Source organism: Aethalodelphis obliquidens, unplaced genomic scaffold, assembly GCF_003676395.1.
Source record: "Aethalodelphis obliquidens isolate GAN/ISIS:26980383/991018 unplaced genomic scaffold, ASM367639v1 scaffold1, whole genome shotgun sequence".
NCBI lineage: Eukaryota > Metazoa > Chordata > Mammalia > Artiodactyla > Delphinidae > Aethalodelphis > Aethalodelphis obliquidens.
In genome coordinates, this window is record NW_020837945.1 from 80110985 (window position 1) to 80135281 (window position 24297).

Below are 24297 nucleotides of genomic sequence, written 5' to 3' on the forward strand. Positions count from 1 at the left end.
AAACTCCCATGCTAGTGGTAGCTTCTGGAGGGCACTCATCGTCACCACCTGTTTCTGGCTTGGAGAGTTGGAAAGTTGACTATAACGTAGCTTTGAAGGGATTCCTGCTCAGGCCCGCAGGTCACCTTTGTAGATGTCAGTCTGTTGTTGCCCAACTAGGGTCCACAGAAACGACCTTCTGAACATCCGGCATGTGAGTGACACTGATTAATCAATGGTTTAATCAACAAAGGCACGTGTATTACCTACCTACTTTATCCCCTCACTACCTCTTCCCAAGGGGTTCTCACGGGCTCTGAAACTCTTCCACAGGGAGATCAGCTCTGACCGCCTAGAGGTGGGATAAGGAAGGTGGAAGGGAGACACAAGAGTATATGGGGATATACGTATGCATATAGGGGATATATTATGCATATGTATGATATACGTGTAAGGAACGGCACCAAGAAACGGGGGAGAGCTTAAACAAGCTTTATTTGGGAACGCTCCCGGGCGAGGTTCACTGGTCCGAGAGAAAGGGGCCAGAGAAGTCGCGCCCGGGCGAGGGTTTGGGCAGAATTTATAGGGGGAAAAGGGAAAGAGGTGTTGCGAATCCGGGAGGGCGCAGGTTATTCCTTATTTGGTGGTCTCTTCAGGTATCGTGGCAATATCCGGTGCCGGTTGCATCAATCTTGGGACCGTTAGTCCCGCCCCTCGAAAGGCGGGAAGGCTGGGCCAGGTGGAAAGTCCCCAGGTCAGTTTCTGGAACTGGGTGGTCCGGAAAGTCTCCAGGTCAGTTTCTGGAACTGGGTGGTCCGGAAAGTTTCGGTCTGATGCAACCTGTGAGTCTGATTGCGTTCCCCTGCCTCAGGCCAGTTGGCCTTACATCCCGACATCTTTGGTGTAATGGGGCGGCGTTCTGATCTCTGGCTACTTCTTGCTGAATGGGGGCGTCGAAAGGGGAGTCGGGCGACCAGAGGTCCGAGGCTTAAGGGAGACCAGTGGGGGGTTCTGTAGGAAGCAAGGTGTAAGGGCCGAGGAGCATTTGGTTTGTGGCCACCCGAGAGACTTCCTCCATGCGCCTGCGAAGAAACCTAAGAAAACAGGGAGCAAGCATGCTATGAAGAGGGTGCGGTCCGGGTTTGAAAGAGGGGTGTCAAAGAGTCCCTCTCTCGGCGGGCTGAGGGCCTCTACGACTTGGGGGCAGGAGTGGGAAGGGGAGGTCCCGGTATCAGAGATAGGCAAGGGGGAGGCCAGGTTTGGGTGGGGGGGGGGAGGTCGAAGGAGATAGCAGGGTTTTCAATGAACAGCAGGTGGCATTCCTGGATGCGGGAGGGGCCCAGGAGGGAGAGAGACTTGTGGCCTAGGAGGTCGACCAGCCGGTGGGAGGAAAACACGGTTAGTGGGTGGGCCAGAGTCAGTTTGAGTGTTTGGTCAGTTTGGCTGCCGCTGCTAGGGCCCGAAGGCATGGTTGCCATCCCCGAATGGCTGGGTCTAGCTGTTTGGAGAGGTAAGTCACGGGGCGGTAGGAAGGCCCTACAGGCTGGGCAAGGAGTCCTGTGGCTATTCTGACCCGTTCATCCACAAAAAGGTGAAAAGGTTGGTTTGGGTTGGGCAGAGAAAGGGGAGGAGAAGATATCAGAGCATTACGGAGTGTGAGAAAGGCCTGTCGAACGGCGGAAGGAGAGGTGAGGGGTCCTTGAGGGGTTTCTTTAGCGACTAGATATAAGGGTTTAGCGAGGAGAGCAAAGTTAGGGATCCAGTGTCGGAAAAATCCTATAAGGCCCAAAAAGGAGAGAATTTGACCCGCTGTTTCTGGAGGTTGGAGCTCACGGATAATCTGGGTGCGGTCGGCCGTTAGGCTCTTTGTCGTGGGGGTGACGTGGATTCCCAGATAAGTTACCGAGGATACAGACAGTTGAGCTTTGGCTGGGGAGACCCGATAACCGCGAGAGCCAAGGTAATTGAGATCTGCAGTGTGTTGTCTTGAGAGGCTGAGAGACGGGCTACAAAGGAGGAGGTAGGCGAGAGATTCAGGTGGGTCGGCTAGTGGAGAGGAGTCATCGTCAAAGGAAATTAGGGGCTTGGATGTAGGAGATGTCTGTTTGGCAAAAAGGATCTGGGAAGTGGAACAATCGACGCAGAGAGAAGGGCGGGAGCATAAATACCGGAAGGCCTGGACATAAGGGACCTCGGACCATTTGCCCGTCCTGCGGCAGTAATTATCTAGATCATGGAGGATGTTAAAATCGAAAGTCCCTTCAGGAGGCCATTTGGATTGATTGTCTAGAGGATATTGTGGCCAGGCCACAGTGGAATAGAAAATAAGCCGTCGGCAACGTTGATCTTGGGAGAAGCCGAGGGCTGTAAAATTGGCTAGGAGACACCCCAGGGGCGTCTTAGAATCTGGTTTCGATTGTGAGGTTCCCATGACCCCCAGTTTGAACCTGAGTGAATGGAGAGGGAGAGAGGCGTCCCTGGTCTCAGTCTCCAATTCACGGCAGGTCGGAGGGCGGTCAGGCGATTGGGACGTCTCCACAGTTGCCCGAGGCCCGGAGAGAGGACGGAGGAGTCCCTGATGCAGCCACGATTAAGGACAGGGAGTCCGGTGGGCAGGGACTCTGAGGGTCGGAGGGAACAAGGGAGGGGGACTTAACCCGTTTTCTGCCAGATCGGGTGGATGAGTAGAGGTTCCCTGGTTGTCTCCTGGGGGAGGGGAGGAGCGGCCCGCGCGGTAAACCGCGGGGCTTGGTACATCTCCCGGGTTTCGGCACCAAATGTAAGAAACGGCACCAAGAAACGGGGGAGAGCTTAAACAAGCTTTATTTGGGAACGCTCCCGGGCAAGGTTCACTGGTCGGAGAGAAAGGGGCCAGAGAAGTCGCGCCCGGGCGAGGGTTTGGGCAGAATTTATAGGGGAAAAAGGGAAAGGGGCATTGCGAATCCGAGAGGGTGCAGGTTGTTCCTTATTTGGTGGTCTCTTCGGGTATCGTGGCAATATCCGGTGCCGGTTGCATCAGTCTTGGGACCGTTAGTCCCGCCCCTCGAAAGGCGGGAAGGCTGGGCCAGGTGGAAAGTCCCCAGGTCAGTTCCTGGAACTGGGTGGTCCGGAAAGTCTCCAGGTCAGTTCCTGGAACTGGGTGGTCCGGAAAGTCTCCAGGTCAGTTTCTGGAACTGGGTGGTCCGGAAAGTTTCGGTCTGTTGCAACCTGTGAGTCTGATTGCGTTCCCTTGCCTCGGGCCAGTTGGCCTTACAATACGTATGCATATAGGGGATATATACGGATGCATATGGGGATATACGTATGCATATAGCTGATTCCCTTTGTTTTACAGCAAAAACTAACACAACACTGAAAAGCAATTATACTCCAATAAAGATGTTAAAAAAAAATAACTCTTCCCCAGTGAATTCCAGTAGATAATGATTTTGGAGTCCCTTTTAATGTCCATTTCCTCAAGGATAGTCCAGGGAATCTCACCACTTCCCTGCTTCCTCCAAAGACATAAGCCTCAACCAGGACCAGCTTCGTAAAGGGCCAACCTGTGCAGTCACAGGGCTCCAGGCTCAGAAGGACACCGTGATCAGAGGAACCTGTGCTTGCTTTAATGCTCTGTAGTCGGAATCTTAGAATTCTTCATTTTTGAACAAAGGGCCCCCATTTTCATTTTTCACTGGGCCCAGCCAAATATGCACCAACTCTCCTCTTTTCCCAAAGGCTTTCTTTGGTGACATTCAATTACACAAAAATATAATTACAAGGGTTCTTCTCTAGACCTCTCAGTAGCTACCAAGACATCCAGAGACAGAGGAGGGATGATTATACTGACTAAACTGAGAGTTGTTGAAATATTGAGACCGTTGTGATCCAGTGCTCACCCTCCACTCCTCATATTTTAGGGTCTTTGAAGAATGTGCAAAATGTGGAAATGCTACACCTCTGAGGGCAACAACGTTTGGTTCCTTGCCTAAGGAGAGAAACAGGTAAGGAATCAGCTAATCATGTATCGATGGGTGGGTGCTCTGGGACTGTTTTTACAGGTGCCCTGGAAGGGCTGGTGCAGGTGGGTGTGGGGGAATGCAGAGAGCAGAGGCTGCATTGTTTGACATGGTTCAGAGGAAGTAAGAGACTTGGAGACGGAGATCCTAAAGCTGGACCGTCCAATTCTGTAGCCACAAACTACAGGTGCTCCTGAGCACTTGAAGGGTGGCTGTCTGAAATACGATATGCTCTAAATGTGCAAAGAACTCCAGATTTCAAAGTCTCACTTTTTATAGTAAAATATTCAATTGTTTAAAATAAGTTGCATGTTGAAATGATATTTTGGATATATTAAGCATTAACATGAATTGCACTTGTTCATTTTTACTTTTTTTTTTTTTTTTTGCTGTACGCGGGCCTCTCATTGTTGTGGCCTCTCCCGTTGCGGGAGCACAGGCTCCGGACGCGCAGGCTCAGCGGCCATGGCTCACGGGCCCAGCCGCTCCGCGGCATGTGGGATCTTCCCGGACCGGGGCACGAACCCGTGTCCCCTGCATCGGCAGGCGGACTCTCAACCACTGTGCCACCAGGGAAGCCCAAAAAAGGCTCTTAAGTAACATTTTGATTTTAGGTTACGTACCAAACAAAGATGTGCAGAAAACTAAAAGAGGACATGCTAAGTAAGGAAATGGATTCAGCAAATTTTACAGTGGTGCCTTGAACTTACTACAAGTCAGTGGAATATGAGTTACACAGACCAGTGTGATCAAATATTTGGTGGAAACTTCCCGTTTTGCAGATAACCTGGTAATGTGGAAAAAACAACTTGCAGGAAGATTGCTACTTCTGTGTCGAGTATTTTCTGTATAAAATAATTGAATACGGGCTTCCCTGGTGGCGCAGTGGTTGAGAGTCCGCCTGCCGATATAAGGGACACGGGTTCGTGCCCCGGTCCGGGAAGATCCCACATGCCGCAGAGCGGCTGGGCCCGTGAGCCATGGCCGCTGAGCCTGCGCGTCCGGAGCCTGTGCTCCGCAACGGGAGAGGCCACAACAGTGAGAGGCCCGCGTACCGCAAAAAAATAAATAAATAAATAAAATAAAAATAAATAATTGAATACTTTCAGTTTCAAAATTGAAGATTACTCGGAAGCTACTTGCCACATAGAAAAAAATTGAGGCTGAAAAATTTTATCAGTACCATTTATGATAAAGTGAGAATAAAACGAATGAATGGTATGTATAAAGAACTTTAGTTTGAAAGTGACAAGGACATCATCAACTCACAAGAAACACTATAAGATTCACAAATGACTAGAAGATCCTGCAATCCTCCAAACCAGTTCTGGTAATCCAGAGGGCGCATAGAGTAGGACAGTCAATAGGTATATCCACAACTTTTGATGAGTCTGTAGCAGGGACTCTGACTTTCTTGCAAGAGTAGGATGCTTTGAGGACTTATGATTGGTTTTCAAACCAAGTGATTATTATAACAAAGAATAGTTTAAAACCGTGGATGGGATGAAGTCTTAACCTAGCCTGACAGTAATCACTGATATCCTCTTTATACCTACGGGGTGAGCTAGATGACTTTATATAGCTCTTAAGTGGCACTCATTTATATATGAACCTGATATTCTCACAAAGGCAAAAATGATTGTATTTGTATCTTTTCCTCTTTGAAGTAGGAAGTTCCCCCTTTCTTTTCACTTAGGGAAAAAAGCAGTCATTTTTTATATTGTACACTTTTTCTTGTTAAAAGTTTGATAGTTGTTTTTTTAGTTTTGTAGGAATTTAATTTTGTGAGCTAATTACACTAGGAACTGAAGTTGAGGAATTTACATCTCACAACTTTATGAACTTTTTATACTTTAGAAATTGATTTTAAATGAGGGTGGCAGGATGAAGATGGGTAAGATTAGTGCAGTGGCATTTGACATATATGACTGAATGGAAGAAGGACAGCCAGTGATCTCACTGTGCATTCAAATATAAACATATAATGATTACACCGTGTAATCACCACTGACATCAAGAAATAGAAAGTTGCCAGCATTCCAGGACATTTCTGCATGTTGCTTCCAAATTACAGCTCTTCTCCTCCCCACAGGTGACCACTATCCTGTCCTGTGTAGTAATTCCTTTTTTCTATACCAGTGGTTCTCAAAGGATGGTCTGGCATCAGCATCATCTGGGAATTTGTTAGAAATGCAAATTCTTGGGCCCTTCCCCAGACCTAATACACTTACACATTTTTTTGTAGGATGCATATTTATATGATTAAAGTATAAAGCATTGATTCTCAAACTTTAGCATATATCAGAAAAACCTGGGTGGCCTATTAAGACACAGATCCTGAGCCCTACATCTAGAGTTTCTGTTGATCTCTTTCTGTTGTCTGCTTTATTCACTAATTTTAATTTTCCTATATCCTGGGTATATTTGACTCTGTGCTAGTCATTGCACTTGAAAGGTTATTTTGTAGGAATAATTGTGAGGCCTATAATGAAAATACTTTGCTCCAAAGACTATTTGCATTTACTTCTGCCAGGCACCCAGGGGCACTACCAGTCTGGGACCACCTGTTCAAAGTTTGCTATTTCCTAGAATACGCAGGGATTGTTATTCTGTTTTAATTCTCCCCAGGTTATTCCAATTCTTGTTCACCTTCACTCTGAGATCCTGGAACCCATATTGTTGTAGGGGAAGGTCTCCTGTCAGAGTCCCCAACTTGCATGGACCCAGAGTTTTGTTTTCTATTCCCTTCTGCACCCTGAAAGGCCATCAGAATGGAGTTTCTAATTTTCTGGGATTAGCTTCAGGCGTATCTACTTTTCTAGATTCTTGGCTTCTCTTTACTTTGTGCTGATAATTCCTTCCTCTTTTATAATCTCTTTGATGCTTTTAAAAAGATAATTTTAAATACATTTTATCCAGTTTTATAGTTGTTTTCAGCTGTAGGCCTGATGTGAACAACCTAAACGACCATTAGCAGAAACCGGCAATCTGCAAAATACATCATTAATGCACAGCAGGTTTTCAAAATACTGTGGTTTTTCAAAACATTAAAAATACATGGATGTTGATATCCTTAAAAAAAAAAACACCTTCTGTTTTTAGCTTATACCTTTATCCACACATGGGACACACAAGATGATTTTGATACAAAAACTCTCCTTGTGAAAAGATTCCCAGGGTTGCATATTTATGACATTTAATCACTCCAAAATGTTCTGACTTTTACTAGTGGGTTCCAAGGAATGCTTCCCACAATTTCAGAAAGCCTCACAAAATGCAGAGATGCGCCTAGTACAGGATCCATTTCACAGCGTGTGGCACTTTCTATGAGGTTTAGTTTTTCCATAGCTTTCACAAGTCTGGAGACATGAAATTTAGGAAGCATAAATGGTTTACACTCTTATCTCTATTAAGGTTTCTGTCTGGGATAGCACATGGAGTGCCCCAAACTTTATTTGCTGTCAAGTACTAAGCATTTGATGGATATTTTAACCACCTCTCTCCCCGACCCCCAAAGTATATCACATCCCCTTTTTTTCCTGTCAGGTTGATCCCTTGAGGTAGGCAAGATTCTCAAAGAGGAAATACCCCTTCCCAACTTGTTCCTGACAAGTCAGAGCACATTCTTTCTGGGTAAGGATGAGTCTGTTATGTTTATCTTTAGGTATCTTTTGAAGGGGATTGGAAATAGAAATACACTAATCCTGCATTTGACCATTTGGAAGGTAAACTGGTAGGCATTTTAGAGGTCAGAGATTGTAAGAATTTGGTGAGATGCTTCATCTTGAGTACTCTAATTAGTGCTTAACAATTGGGATTTATAACAATCCCTGTAGGCTAGGCTTGGGGTAGGAATGAACACACTCTGACAGCTATTTCTAGAGAATTTTAAGGATGTTTGACAGTCACTTGATGACGTCAGGATTCCCTGAAAGGGGGAACTGTTGGTTGTGGTAAGAGCCCATGACCCCTGGAAGCTGTGGGTCAGGATACATGTCAGGATTTAACCCTGGTGGTAGCAAGAATTAGCTTATCTCAGGTGAAGGCTATAACTCAGCTAGTTAGAGCAGAGAATGCCTTAAGGTAGGACAACAGGTGCTGCTCCCAGTGCCTTTCTTTTCTCTCCTTGAGATGTGCCCTGAATCTGTGGGTTTATGGGACTAATGCAGGATGGGAGTCCCGCCAGGTTAGAGGGGCACTGAGTCTCCGCAGTCTGTTTTTTTAAATCAGTTTAGAGGGTGATGTCATTGATAGGTAAACCAGTAAATCTATACTCTAGCTACCTTATTACTGGACCTAAAGCTCATGTTTTGAATACAGACCTTCAAACTGAAACACAGAATGTAGGAACTCTCCAGTTCAGAGCTACACATAACAAGGGGGCTTTCCATAGAGCTTTTTGCAGCCACGGACTTTTTAAATTACAAGTCATGACCCACCACAGTCTACCCCTTAGTTGACAACTTTTGTCTAGACCAATATGATGACTCCAGACCAACATGATGCCATCATTATTTTCATATATCTCATCACTTAAAATAGAAATATTTAGTTCACAAATAATAAACTTCCTTAATATAAATTCCCACTTTATCACAAGGTATGGAAAACCAGGACCACATGAAATTCACTCAGCTTAGCCACTTCCTTATGGATATATCTTATTGAATCCCATGTGTTTTGGGAATTGGGATATAGGTATTTTTTCTCTTTAATAGCACATGGTCCTCCTTCCTAGCTAGAATATAACATTAAGGACATGTGGTTTTAGACCACTGTATATCTTATGACTACCATTTCTTCAGCATTACTGTTGCATATATATAGTAGCTGTATCACAGATCTCTGAGTTGCTTTGTCAATCTAAACTTTGGAGATTATAAATTCTGTCCCGGATCCCAATAAGGATTTTAGGGAGCCATTTAGTGGCTCCCAGTGCTGGTCTAGTTAGTCCCAAATAGCAGCACCTACTGTACTTTTCATGCAGCCATTGGATTGGTCCTCATATCCAATAGGTAGGAGAACTAGGAGTGGGTGTACACTTTCTGCCAAAACCCAGAGTCCAGTTTTTGGTACTTAATATGGGTGTTATAAGATAAGATCTTTATGAGCATCCTTGATGTTACAAGTACTGGTGCCTATTCCCTTCAGCTCAGCCTCAAGAGAAGCATATATGGACAGGATTGGGGACTGTGCTTAGGACAGCAGGGTCCAGGAAGTGTCTCAGGGTTTGGGGAATGGGTCATTTCTCTGACAGCTCCAGTTAAATGGCCAGCTACAGTTAACCCTGTTCCAGCTGATAGAGATTTCATAAGTTTAATGTGCTCCCATCCCCACATGTATCTTCTCTTATAACTGCAATAGGGCCTCCATTATCGCTCTTAAATTTAGCCTTTGCATAAACTATGCAGGTTCTAAAATCTACCATGATTTCGCATCCTTCAGTTGTTCTGGAATGAAGTATGTATGTTCACAGTTGAGATCTGTATTATTCTATATATGCAGCCTCTAGACTAATTAGATAACTTGGCATATGGCCAAATATATGCAGTTTAGTCTTTTCTTGAGAAAAGCCAATTATTACAGGTGTTCTGAATTACCTGAAATGTCTAGTGTGATCATTCCTTCAAGATAGAACTGCTGTTATAACCAGTGCTGTTGTATTATACTAGAATGAGGACCTCTAGCTTATTGGCTGTAACCTTATTTACACTGGTATTATAGCCAGACCTTCTAGAATTTATCTTCACTGTCTTCAATGCGGGTCCCAGATACCTCTTTGAATTTCTTTCCAAGTTTCCATGCAGAGTTAGCTCCAGCTAACAGCTGTATGTGTTGGCATTGAAATTTTGGGCAACACTGGGTAAGAGCTCCTAGCCCAAGAGCCCCGGAGGAGAGCCCTGTACTCATTCACTTTACTGGGAACTAATACCTGGAATAGTACAATAAATCAATAAATATTTTTGTCCTGCTGCACATCTTTGTCTTACTACAGTGAAGTCTTCATTGAGAAGACTTTCAAACGAGAGTGATTTCAAGAACCCTAGCCAGTAGAACCAGTGTTCTCAAGGGAGGGGATGGTCCTCTCATTGGGTTTGGTGACAGCCCAGTCGATTTCTTCCCTTGCATCCTTCCAAGCTTTTTCTGAGTAGAAATGGTAGAAATTGTTACAGTAGAAATGGTAAAATCATCTGCAGAGTAGATCCAAGTCAGCTAGATGCTTTCTGTAGCTGCCCAAGGTCATCATTTGGTCAACCTAGGGTGAACTTGATAGGTAGCTAAAGGTTCTTTCTTTGTATGGGGAGAAGAGGAGAAGATGGGGCAGAGATAGTAGTTATGTCTTTCCTTTCTTTATTACCCATTCAGTGTTTCCAGACCTGTCCGTTGTTATGTCCGTTAGCCTATAGACTCCTGCAGAGGTCCCTGTGGCTTGGTTTCCATGGAACATCTGTGTCTTAACCACACCCCACTCTGTACCCCACGCTATGTACGTACTAGTCTGTTACCTGTACATAAAGCCTCCTGTTCCCAAGTGTTCCCAATGAGGAAAGTGTCCCAGTCTGAGGACACTGGCCTCCCCTCTAGGGCATTTGTTTCAGAACTGTCTGAAGTTTCGGTATTAGGGTTGAAGAGCAGACAGTAAGGTTGGTAATCGCTATTAGTTTTCTTGGTATTTCCTGACCATAACGTTTATGGATTGCCCATCAATTTGGGTTTTTTTTACCCTATCTTTTAGTAGCCAGACCAGTAGGTCGTTCTACTGAGAACTTTTTACATTTCCCCCCATTTTGCTTTGGTTATTTTGGGAACTGAAATTCCCAGAAGTCTCCTTAAGCCATCTTTTCCAAAACTGTGTATAAGAGACTGCTAGTTAACTACCTCTTTACTCTTTTCTTCTTCTTTATTAACAGAATCCTGATTTGCATGGAGGTGGCAATGTTCTCAGCTAAAAAACTACATTGTCCAGCCTCCACTACTGATAAGGATGACAGTGTGACACGGTTCTTGTCACTGAGGTGTAATTAAAGGTGTGGAAGTGTTTCTAGTAAAGCCCCTTAAAAGGGGATAGCCTCAGGGCATATGCCCTTTCGCCCTAGTTTCTTCCCCTTCTTTCTACCTGCACCTTAGAGGAGATGGTGGACATAGAATAGACATCTAGCAACAAGATGATTATGGGATGAAAGCCAAGAGAATAGCTTGGGTCACAGGTGAAAAGGCTGGGTTAACAGGCAAATAGACGCTATGTGAACTCAGACAGACTCCATAATTTTTCCACACTACCACTACCCCTGCCACCTTAGGGTTGGGGAAAAAAATTTCCTCTGTCACAACACATCCATACTGCTCACATGTCTCTAGCACTGTTTGCAGTAGGACTGTGCTGCCATAATTTACTCTCACTATCTGAGACCTAGACTTTTTTTGCATCTAAATCCATTAAAAATAATTATTTGGCCTCTTAACCCTAAGTTCAGAAGTTAACATTTCTTATTCATGGGAGGTCTAAGATCCTCCAGTGGAGTGGTGGCACACAATTTGAAAGAAGTTCAGAAGACAGCAAGTTAGACAATTTTGACAATTAGATTTTTTTAAAATTAATATCCACAGGTACTGGTTCTTAAAATAGTAGTAATATAAATATACCATGAGGTGGTTTTACAACACATTACCAGTTTAAATGTATATGTTCATATTTTAAGTTTTGTGGAAGTGAATTACTTTCTTTTTAGATTCCTATTTATTTTCAACCAGCTATTTCTGTTTTCTATTATTTGTAATAGTGTAACACTGGAACAGATTTAAGATCTCCAAATATAAAGGGTTATTGTGACAACTTATAAAGTTCCAGGAAAATTTGTGTATTAAGAATAGAAGTTACAAAATTGTATCTGTAAATGTCTCAGTTTATAGGAAGGTAATTTCTATGTGTACATATGTATTTTCTAGAAGGCTTTTATATCAAGCTGTTATTTTCTTTCTAGATAAATGGGATAATAGCTTTTTAGTGTTCTTTTTTCTTTAATTTTTCTGTAATGAGTTAACTTTTTTCATAAGAACAATTTTTTTAAGATTAAAAAAACTTCCTCATGATGGATAGTTAACAAGAGAAGCAGAAGAGTGTTGCTGAGAAATGAATAGCAGGAAGAAGTCAGGAACTGCAGGAACCAAGGGGCGCTTACTTTTGTTGCTGAGACACCATCATAGCTGCTGGATGACTCAGATTACTGCGGCTCAAGAACTGCTCCTGAGCTGCTGTGGGATCTGAATGCGATGAGATGAGCCCTGGCTGATGCCAGGGATGCTCTTTCTTGTCTGCTTTTACTTCTTACTTCCTCATGTTACCTTCCCCCATCCCATGTTAATATGTCTCTGTGATCCTTAAAAACTGTACTTTCATTTATTCAGTGTAACACTAGAATCCAGGTTATATGCCAAACCCCTAAGTAACGCTGAGGATATACCAGCGAGCCAAACAGACCTTCGTGGAATTACTGTCCACAGGTAGAGATAGATGCTAATCAAATCATACAGATGTATAGATTGGGACAGAATGGGATGAGAACTATGGAAGAAAAGAATTGGCTGCTAGGAAGTAGAGTTACTGGGCGAGAGGGTGGACCCACATTATATTATGCACTCAGTATGCCAATCAGAACTTGAGTTAAGCTAAGAACTGTAGGAGAGGCAAGAGCCAGGTAAGTGGCGATTGTGGTGGGGGGAAGAAGAATTTTAGACAGAGGAAACAGCATGTGTGAATGCCCTGAGCAGCAGTGAGCCTTATAGGCCTAAGGAAGTGAAAGGATGGTGGCCAGAGCATAGAAAGTAAAGAGAATGACTTGAGATGAGCGTGCAGAGGTAAGTAGACGCCAAATCACAGAGGGCTTTGCAAAGCAGGATAGAATTTTATCTTTTTTCCTAAGCAAGAAAGACATTGAAAGATTTTGAACTGAAAAACACATTAATCAGGTTAGTTTTCATACTGGCTGTGGTATGGCAAATGGATTGGAGGAAGACACAAGAATGGGATTAGAAAAAACAGGAGGTAACCGATAAATTGTAAATATCACAGTGGTCCGTTAAGAACCAGTCACAGATTCAGTCATTTATATTGCTACTCTAGTTGAATGAGACAGTATTCAGAAGCAATTGTAGGTGCTAGCCCAGAATTTGTTAGCTAGCTATTACAGTTAGCAGCCTCTGCTTTTGAATTGGCTGCCCATCTTCACTCTTCTCTGTAATGGTCCCCATGTTTGCCATAGATAAACTGTTGAGCAGTGGCCATGTCTGAGTTATAAAGTAAACTTTCTGCTTTGCCCAAAGAATTGAAGCCACAGTTATAAAAGGATTGAAGAAGTAATGAGTGCTTCCTATTGTACCAGGCACTGGCATATGGAGTGAGTAAAAACAGAGTTCCTACCCTCATGGAACTAATTAAGTAGACTGGGGAGAGTATTAAATCTTGCAGATGTAATTACAGACTGTGAGATGACCATGTCTACTTGGCTTGTCAGCCCCTAAACAAAACCTTAAGGTATATTCTTCATGGATCCCAGACCGAGGGCTACCTGGTATGATTGTGCAATTGGGGTGTGACACAAAGATGGCTGGCCAAGGAAGTTAGTGGAGACTAAAGCTCTGTCAGAATTTCCCTTGCCAAGCCATGCCCTTGTGCAAGGCTACATCTTTGCAAAGGAAGGGTATGTTTTTCTTTGTACTAAGGTGTCAGTAGCATCTTTTCCTCTGATATTAGAAGGGAATTCCCTATTTTCAAAATTGAATGGGAGGCTCTACCTTGTAATTGTGTAGCTGACTTGAGCACAGAAATGTATCTGAGGTGAATGTAAAAGACATGAGTGGGTATAATTGTAGACTTAGAAAAAATGGAAAATAAAACTGGAAGATGAAAAGGCCGAGGACATTGATGTTTTTAGGGCATAAATTTTTGAAAAATAGATCCTACGTCTGCAGGAATTAGAGCAATATTAAAGACCTAAGACAAAGTAGATAAAGACAACCCAGTGGTGGGACAGTGGAGGAAAGAGCTGGACTATGCATTACAGTAGTGGTTATACTGGGTTGAATGAACTTGTAGGCATCACGTTGGGAAAAGCTGTGGTGGAGGAAAAAGGGATCCATGTATAAAATGATGTATTTCTGTATCCTGAGCCTAGCTAATTGAACAAATCTTTACTCCCAAATTTTAAAATGTCAGACTTCGTTCTGAAATCGTGGACTCTGTTTGTAGAAATGGTCTTTGCTTCTGGGAAGAATCTTTTTTTTTTAACATCTTTATTGGAGTATAATTGCTTTACAGTGCTGGGAAGAATCTTGTCAGAATAAATCCAGAAACAAAAAGGAGAGAACAAGGAGCCTGGTATCTTGAAGTCATGGCTCTTGCCAACAGTTGTATCATATTGGACAACTGGAGCAGACCTCTCTGAGCCTTAGTATTTCATCTGAAAATTAGAGGCTACTTTCCTTGGTAGGTTATGAATCTTGAAAGGTATTGAGGAAAAAACTCTGTAAACTGTGAGGCAATAAGAAGGGTAAGTTTTTCATTAAATGCTGAGTTTCAGTGGCCTGACTCTGCTCTGGGTTTAGCTGGCTGGTCAGCAGAATCTCTACCTTGGAACAGTCTCTTTCTGAGTGGAGGTCTGGGCTGACTTCTGGCAGCTCCAAGGGCTTTGACTACACTCTGGCACTGATAATTGAAAAAAATTTTAGTCGTACAGATTCAAGACAATAAGTTTCCTAACTCAGATTATGTTTTGAGCACAGGCCATATGTCTTCTAATGGAATCTGTGGTCAGTTAGGATCTTCTCTCCTTTTGATGAGGCCCATAAAATCGAGGTAACTGTCACACACCAGCACCAACCGTAACAGAAACATTAGAGAGCTCCGTCCCTCTCGGCTGCTGGTTTGTTGGACATCTGCAGCCTGCACAGGACTGGTCCACTGCTCCTCAGGATCAGTCCCTCACTTGCCTTCTTCCTCTTGACAGATATTTTGAGCTAGTGAGGATCATAGAAAAGAGTGGGAAGATAAATAAAAGTATCTATCAGCTTTTTTTTCCTCTTGTGGTCATTGCTAAAACAATAGCAGCCAAAATGAAGTTTAATCCCTGTGTAACTTCTGACTAGAGCAAGAACCCTAAAAATAAAAGGCAATTCAATGTGTCTTCCCACATTGGTAGGAAGATTGCCCTCCCCACTTTCTAAGTTGCTGAGACAGAAGTACAATGTTCGATTCATGCCCATCTGAAAGGATGTTGAAGTTCAGTTTGTGTGAGGACACTGGATTGGACACTAGAAGGTCAGCAGATTGGCAAGGTGGTCCAGGTGATAGGAAGATGTGTCATCCACATTGAACATGTGCAGCAGGAGAAGGCTTATATCCGTGTTGGTATTCACCCCAGGCAGGTGGTTATCGCTAGGACAAAACTGAGCTAGAACTGCAAAAAGACCCTTGAACATAAAGCCAAATGTCACCCAATAAGGAAGTAAAAGGACAACTGTAAGGAAGAAACAATTGAAGTGATGCAGGAATAAAATAATCTTATCTACAACTTCCATTAAGAAATGCTAAAATTAGTATGTGTATGTATATATATCGATCAACAGATAGATTTGTTTAATATAATTCATTTATGTACATAAATATAAATTCATGTGTATATATTCATAAACATATGTCTAATATCTTTATGAAGACTCATGGGGAGATTTCCTTATCTACACATTAAAAATAATTTTGCTTCTCATAAATGACAGATTTGTCTAATTTTTGGAGACCCTGATCTTGTAACAGACCAAGTTCCTCATTTTCATGGAGTGTTCTGATGCCCAGAGCACACATATGACAGAAAAATGGGCAAAAGGTTTTAACAGACTACATATATACACAAGAAAGTAATAAAAAATGGCTCTTAAAACATATAAAAAGATATCTAGCCTTACTCAGAGAAATGCAAAGTAAAATTACAATGAAATACTATTTCTCATCTATCAGATTAGGGAAAGTTGGATAATATGATACCCCTTGAGTGTTTAGCTCTGGTGACCAGAGGGGAGTGTGCTGCAGGACCCCATAGGATGTCTCCTACATAAGGCCACTTCTCCAAGATCAAGGAGATGTAACTGACCTACCTAATACATAGAAATAAACATAGAGAATTAGGCAAAATGAGGAGATAGAGAAATATGTTTCAAACAAGGTAAAACCCTGGAAAAAGAACTAAGTGAAGTAGAGATACCCAATAAGAGTTCAACGTAATGATCATAAAGATAATCATCAAACTTAAGAGAAGAATAGATAGACACAGGATTTTAATAAAGAGTTAGAAAATATAAATAAGAACCAAACACAGCTGAAGAATACAATAACTGAAATTAAAAATACACTAGAGGGAATTCCCTGGTGGCACAGTGGTTAAGAATCCGCCTACCAATGCAGGGGACATGGGTTCGAGCCCTGGTCTGGGAAGATCCCACATGCCTCGGAGCAGCTGAGCCCGTGAGCCACAAGTACTGAGCCTGCACTCTAGAGCCTGTGTGCCACAACTACTGAGCCCATGTGCCACAACTGCTGAAGCCTGTGCACCTAGAGCCTGTGCTCCACGAGAGAAGCCACTGCAACGAGAAGCCTGCGCACTGCAACGAAGAGTAGCCCCCGCTCACTGCAACTAGAGAAAGCCTGCACGCAGCAACAAAGACCCAATGCAGCCAAAAATAAGTAAATAAATAAATATTAATTTATTTAAATAAATAAATAAAAATACACTAGAAGGAATCAACAATAGATAAAATGATACAGAGGATGGATCAGCAAACTGGAAGGCAGAGTAGTGGATATCACCCAAGCTAAACAGAAGAAAGAAAAAATCCAATGAGATATCACATCACATCTGTAAGAAGGGCTATTATCAAAAAGACAAATAAGTGTTGATGAAGATGTGGAGAAAAGAGAACACTAATGCACTGTTGGTGGGAATGAAAATTGGTGCAGCCACTGTGGAAAACAGTATGGAGTTTCCTCAAAAAATTAAAAATAGAATTACTGTATGTTTCAGCAATTCCTGCATATTTATCTGAAGAAAATAAAAATGAAAACTCTAATTTGAAATGATACCCCATTGTTCATAGCAACATTATTTACAATAGCCAAAACATGGAAGCTTTTTATTTTATACATAGTAGTTTCTACCACTTAATCCCCTGCCACTATCTTGCCCCTCCCCCTACTGATAACCACTAGTTTTTTCTCTGTATCTGTGAGTCTGCTGCTTTTTTGTTTTATTCACTAGTTTATTTTTTAGATTCTACATATAAGTGATATAATTCACTATTTGTCTTTCTCTGACTTATTTCACTTTGCATAATATTATCCATGTCCATCTATGTTGATGCAAATGGCAAAATTTCATTCTTTTTTATAGCTGGGTAATAATAATATATATTATTCATCTGTTGATGAATACTTGGGATGCTTCCACATCTTGACTATTGTATATAATGCTGCTATGAACATTAGGGTGCATGTATCTTTTTGAATTAGTGTTCTTGTTTTTTTCAGATATATACCCAGGAGTGGAATTGTTGGGTCATATGGTAGTTGTAGTTTTAGGTTTTTTTAAAACCTCCATACTGTTTTCCACAGTGGCTGCAACAAGTTATATTCCCAACAACAGTGTAGGAGGGTTCCCTTTTCTCTGTGTCCTCTCCAATATTCATTATTTGTGTTCTTTCTGATGATAGCCATTCTGACAGGTGTGAGGTGAATATCTCATTGTGGTTTTGATTTGCATTTCCCTGATTATTAGTGATGTCAAGCATCTTTTCATGGGGCTATTGGCCATCTGCATTTCCTCTTCAGAAAAAATGTCTATTCAGTTCTTCTGTCCATTTTTTAATTGGGTTGTTTGTTTTATGTTGAGTTGTATGAGCTATTTATATACTTTGGATTTTAACTCCTAATCAGTCATATCATTTGCAAATATTTTTTCACATTCAGTAGGTTGTCTTTTCATTTGTCAATGGTTTCCGATGTGCAAAAGCTTTTAAGTTTAATTAGGTCCCATTTGTTCATTTTTGCTTTTAGTTCCTTTGCTTTAGGAGACAGATCCAAAAAAAATATTGCTGCAATTTATGTCAAAGAGTGTCCTGCCTATGTTTTCCTCTAGGAGTTTTATGGTTTCCGGTCTCACATTTAGGTCTTTAATCCATTTTGAGTTTATTTTTGTGTATAGTGTTAAGAGAATGTTCTAACTTCATTATTTTTACATGTAGCTATCCAGTTTTCCTACCACCACTTATTGAAGAGACTGTGTTTTCTCCATTGTATATTCTTGCCTCCTGTGTTGTAGATTAATTGACCATGAGTGTGTGTGCCTATTTCTGGGCTTTCTCTCCTGTTCCATTGATCTATGTGTCCATTTTTGTAACAGTACCATACTGTTTTGATTACTGTAGCTTTGTAGTATAATCTGAAGCCAGGGAGCATGATTACTCCAGCTCTGTTCTTTCTCAAGATTGTTTTGGCTATTCAGGGTCTTTTGTGTTTCCATACAAATTTAAAAATTTTTTGTTCTAGTTCTGTGAAAAATGCCATTGGCATTTTGATAGAAATTTCATTGAATCTATAGATTGCCTTGGGTAGTATGGTCATTTTAACAATATTAATTCTTCCAGCCCAAGAACATGGTATATCTTTCCATCTGTTTGTGTCATCCTCCATTTCTTTCATCAGTGTCTTAGAGTTTTCTAAGTACAGGCCTTTTACCTCCTAAGGTAGGTTTATTCCTAGGTATTTTATTCTTTTGACCTGATGGTAAGTGGAATTGTTTCCTTAATTTATCTTTCTGATAGTTTGTTGTTAGTACATAGAAATGAAACAGATTTCTGTATGTTAATTTGGTATCCTGCAACCTTACTGAATTCATTGATGAGGTCTAGTAGTTTTCTGGTGGTGTCTTTAGGATTTTCCAAGTATAGTATCATGTCATCTGCAAACAGTGGCAGCCTTACCTCCTCCCTTCCAGTTTGGGTTCCTTCCTTTTCTATTTCTTGTCCAACCACTGTGGCCAGGATTTCCAATACTATTTTGAATAAAAGTAACAAGAGTGGGCATCCTTGTCCTGTTGCCAATCCTAGAGGAAATGCTTTCAGCTGTTCACTATTGAGTATGATGTTAGCTGTGGTTTTATTTAACTTTTTACCTTCCAGTGTTCCTTTTCAGTAGTACCTCTGAACTCCTATACAGTGTCTGTGTAATAGGTAGGATCTAATTTCATCTTTATCTCTTCTTGAAACTTCCATTTTTAAATGCATTATTTCTAATTTGTCAAAACATATATTATTATTCTCAACTCAGACTTTAAGTCTTAGATCTATAATTAAATATATTAAAAACTCACAGAATTCTGGTCCCAGTTGTGTAATAATGAGCTTGGAAGTCACCGCTTTGTCCCAACAATAAGCAAAAAGCTTAACATACTGAAAAATTCACAACTCCTCTTGGATCTGTAAGAGGAGGTTGGACACAGGGCAAATGTTTGCTCCCAGGATTGGACAGACAGATGAATACAGGGAGTCATGGCTTGCCTAAGCAGAAACCTCCCACAAGTGGAAAACACCATGGCAACTAGTACAAGAGTAGGAATATATGAACTGTAATTTGACAAATTACTAGAGGCTCAGTGTGGATAACTCTGAGAGTTTAAAACACCAGAGATACCTAGTCTTGCGGGGAGGGGTGGATGGTTAGGGGCGGGCACAGTTTTGTGAGTTTACATCTAGGAGCTTGACCAGATTTTCACAATAAATATTGGAGAAAAGTCTCCTTACACTTCCCTCAGGGGAAGGGGAAAGAAATCATTTCAAAATATGCCAGAGCACTCTGTTCTTTGTAACAAGGCCTGCCCTCAGAAGAAACTAGTTAACCAGAGCCTAGCCTGCTAGGGTTTTATCAGACCTAACTGTCTCAGGGGAGGGAAAGTATACTATTCCAGCCCACTCTAGCCTTGTTCCACCTAAAGGGGGGAGAAGAGAAACTGAGAAACCCTGTGAAGTTCGCAGTCCAGAGGTACAGACCCACTAAACAACTGAGACGTAATCATAGGACTATAAATGCTTCCCCTTCCCCCACACCTTATCACCACATTTCTAAAGGCCTATTTATAGCAGTTCCTTTTTTTTTTTTTTTTTTGCGGTACGTGGCCCTCTCACTGCTGTGACCTCTCCCGTTGCGGAGCACAGGCTCCGGACGCGCAGGCTCAGCGGCCACGGCTCACGGGCCCAGCCGCTCCGCGGCATGTGGGATCCTCCCGGACTGGGGCACGAACCCGTGTCCCCTGCATCGGCAGGCGGACTGTCAACCACTGCGCCACCAGGGAAGCCCTAGCAGTTCCTTTTAACCAGTATATCACATTCAGCTATTGAGAAAAATTACAAGGTATATTAAAATGCAAAAAAACACAATTTAAAGAGACAGAGCAAGCATCAGACCCAGTCATGGCAGGAATGTTGGAATTATCAGCCCAGGGAATTTAAAATAATTATGAATAATATGCTAAGGGCTGTAAAGGATAAAGTAGACAGCATGTAAGAAGAGATGGGCAGGGACTTACCTGGTGGCGCAGTGGTTAAGAATCCATCTGCCAATGCAGGGGACACGGGTTCAAGCCCTGGTCTGGGAAGATCCCACATGCTGCGGAGCAACTAAGCCTCTGCGGCACAACTACTGAATCTGCTCTAGAGCCCGTGAGCCACAACTACTGAGCCCACGCACCTAGAGCCGGTGCTCTGCCTCAAGAGAAGCCACTGCAATGAGAAGTCTGCACACTGCAACAAAGACCCAACACAGCCAAAAATAAATTTATTTAAAAAAACAGAAACAAGTTTGGTAGCTATCTTATAAACACTGTAATTTAGAAGACAATTGCATCATGTTTTTACAAAAAAACAAAAGATGGGCAATGTAGCAGAGTGATGGAAACCCTAAGAAATAAATGCTAACCATCAAAAACACTGTGACAGAAATGAAGAATGCTTTTGGTGGGCTTATTAGTAAACTGGACACAGCTAAGGAAAGAATCTCTGAGCTTGAGCATATATCAAAAGAGAACTCCCAAACTGAAAAGCAAAAAGACAAAAAAAAAGCTAGGACAATATCCAAGGACTGTGAGACAACGATAAAAGCTGCACATGTAATGAGACTATCAGAAGAAGAACAACGAACAGAAAAAATACATGAAATAATAATGATTAAGAATTTTGGCCACAGCGTGCGGCATGTGGGATCCCTGACCAGGGATCGAACCTGCACCCCCTGCAGTGGAAGCGTAGAGTCTTAACCACTGGACTGCCAGGCAAGTCCCAAAAATACTTTATTTATAGAGGAATAAAAATAAGAATTACATGCAACTTCTCAGAAACCGTGCAAGCAAAAGTATGGAGTGAAATGTTTATTGTTGAGAGAAGACAACCACCCCCCTAAAATGCTGTACCCTAGAATTCTGACCCAATGGAATTATTCTTGAAAAGTAAAGGAGAAACAAAGACTCTCTCAAGCAAACAAAAATTGAGGGAATTTGTTTCCAGTAGATCTGCCTTGCAAGAAATGTTAAAAGAAGTTCTTTAGTGAGAAGGAAAATGTAGGTCAGAAACTTGGATGTATATACAGAAAGGAAGAGCATTGAAGAAGCAGTCAGTGGAGGTAAAAGAAAAACTTTCATTTTTCTTATTCTGAATTGACCTCACAGATAACAGTTTGTTTAAAATAATAATATAGCAACAATGTAGTAAATTACGTATGCTTACAGATATATCATACATAATATATGCACACACAAATATGCTTAGTTGTGCTTATGTATAAGTGAAATGAATGACAACAATGATACAAACAACCGGAGGGAGGAATTAGGATTATTCTGCTGTTATAAGGTACTGACACTACTGTTAAGTGATATTCAAAAGTAGATTTGCATTAGTCATAAATGTATATTGCAAACCTTGAGTCAACCTCTTAAAAAGTTAAAAAAGAAGTGTAACTGGAAGACAAAAATAGGAACAAAGAACAAGGGCAACAAATAGGAAACAGTAACAAATATGGTAGATATTAATCCAACTATTATCAATAATCATTCTGAATGTCAATGGTCTAAATGCACCAATTAAAAGACAGAGATTGCCAGAGTATATTATTAAAAAACAAGACCCAACACTATGTTTTCTACAAGAAACCCACTTTAAATATAAAGACACATATAGATTAAAAGTAAATGGATGGAAAAAATATAACATGCTAACATTAATCAAAAGAAAGCAGGAGAAGCTATATTAATTTCAGACAGACTTCAAAGCAAAGAAAACTATCAGAAATAGAGAAGGGCAATACATTTGGACAAAGGGGTCAGTTCTCCAAGAAGACGTAAGAGTCCTTAATGTGTACGCACCTAACAACAGAGCATCAAACTATGTAAGGCAAAAACTGATAGATGAGAAATAGATGAATCAACTGTCATAGTTGGAGACTTTAACACTCCTCCATTAGAAATGGATAGATCCAGCAGGCAGAAAATCAGTAAGAACATAGTTGAATTCAACAGCATCATCATACTGGATATAATTGACATCTATAGACGACTTCATCCAACAACAGCAGAATACACATTTATCTCAAGCTCACATGAAACATTCACCGAGATAAACTACATTCTGGGCCATAAAATACACTTTAACAAATTTAAAATAATAAAAATCGTACAATGTATGCTTTCAGACTACAATGGAATTAAACTAAAAGTCAGTAACAGATTAGTGGATATCCCAAAATATATGGAGATTAAACAACACACTTCAAAATAACACATGGGTTAAAAAAGAAATCACAAGAAAAATTTTTAAATGTTTGGAACTAAATGAATATAACAACACAGTTCATCAAAATTTGTCGGATTCAGCAAAAGCAGTGCTTAGAGGAAATTTTATAGCTTCAAATGCATATGTTAAAAAGGAAGAAATACCTAAAATCAATAATCTACGTTTCCACCTTAGAAAACTAGAAAAAGAAGAGCAAATTAAATCCAAAGTAAGCAGAATAAAAGAAAGAATAAGATTTAGAGCAGAAATCAATGAAATTGAAAACAGAAAATCAATAGAAAAAATCAACAAAACCAAAAACTAGGTGTTTTGTTTTTAACTATTTACTGTTTTTTTGCTTTTTTTAAAAAAAATTTTATTGAAGTATAGTTGATTTACAATGTTGTGTTAGTTTCTGGTGTACAGCAAAGTGATTCAGTTATACATATATATATTCTTTTTCATATTCTTTTCCATTATGGTTTATTACAGGATATTGAATATAGTTCCCTGTGCTATACAGTAGAACCTTGTTGTTTATCTATTTTATATATAGTAGTTTGTATCTGCTAATCCCAAACTCCTAACTTATCCCTCCCCCACCCCCTTTCCCCTTTGGTAACCATAAGTTTGTTTTCTTTTTATTTTTTTAATTTTTTTATTGAAGTATAGTTGATTTACAATGCTGTGTTAGTTTCAGGTGTACAGCAAAGTGATTCAGTTCTGTATGTATATATTTTTTTCTTTTTCAGATTCTTTTCCCTTATAGGTTATTACAAAATATTGAGTGTAGTTCCCTGTGCTATACAGTAGATCCTTGTTGGTTATCTATTTTATATACAGTAGTCTGTATATGTTAATTCCAAACTCCTAATTTATCCCTCCCACCCCTTTCCCCTTTGGTAACCATAAGTTTGTTTTGTCTGTGGGTCTATTTCTGCTTTGTAATAAGTCCATTTGTATCACTTTTGTTAGATTCTACATAGAAGAGACATCATTTAATATTTGTCTTTCTCTGACTGACTTATTTCACTTAGTATGATAATCTCTAGGTCCATCCATGTAGCTGTAAATGGCATTATTTCATTCTTTTTTATGGTTAATATTCCATTGTGTGTGTGTGTATCTCACATCTTCTTTATTCATTCATCTGTCAATGAACATTTAGGTTGTTTCCATGCCTTGGAACAATATCTTGGAAACTATTACTATTGTAATAGTACTGCTATGAACATTGGGATGCATGTATCTTTTCAAATTAGAGTGTTCTCCAGATATATGCCCAGGAATGGAATTGCTAGATTATATGGCAACTCTATTTTTAGCTTTTTAAGGAACCCTCCATACTGTTAAAAACTAGGTTTTTGAAAGATCAATAGAATTGATAAGCCTTTAGCCAGGTTAACTAACAAAAAGCTTACCAACATCTGCTTAGAATATAGAAATATGAAAATAAAAA

The 24297-nt window shown here is 40.9% G+C and overlaps 1 long non-coding RNA gene across 1 annotated transcript in view; it reads left to right on the forward strand.

Annotated features, from left to right (window-relative positions):
• Positions 1–24297, forward strand: part of LOC113621894 (uncharacterized) — a 45998-nt gene that overhangs the window by 208 nt on the left and 21493 nt on the right. Inside the window, exon 2 of the long non-coding RNA XR_003433337.1 lies at positions 3879–3962. This is a non-coding gene — a long non-coding RNA (uncharacterized LOC113621894). The remainder of the gene's footprint in view (positions 1–3878; positions 3963–24297) is intronic.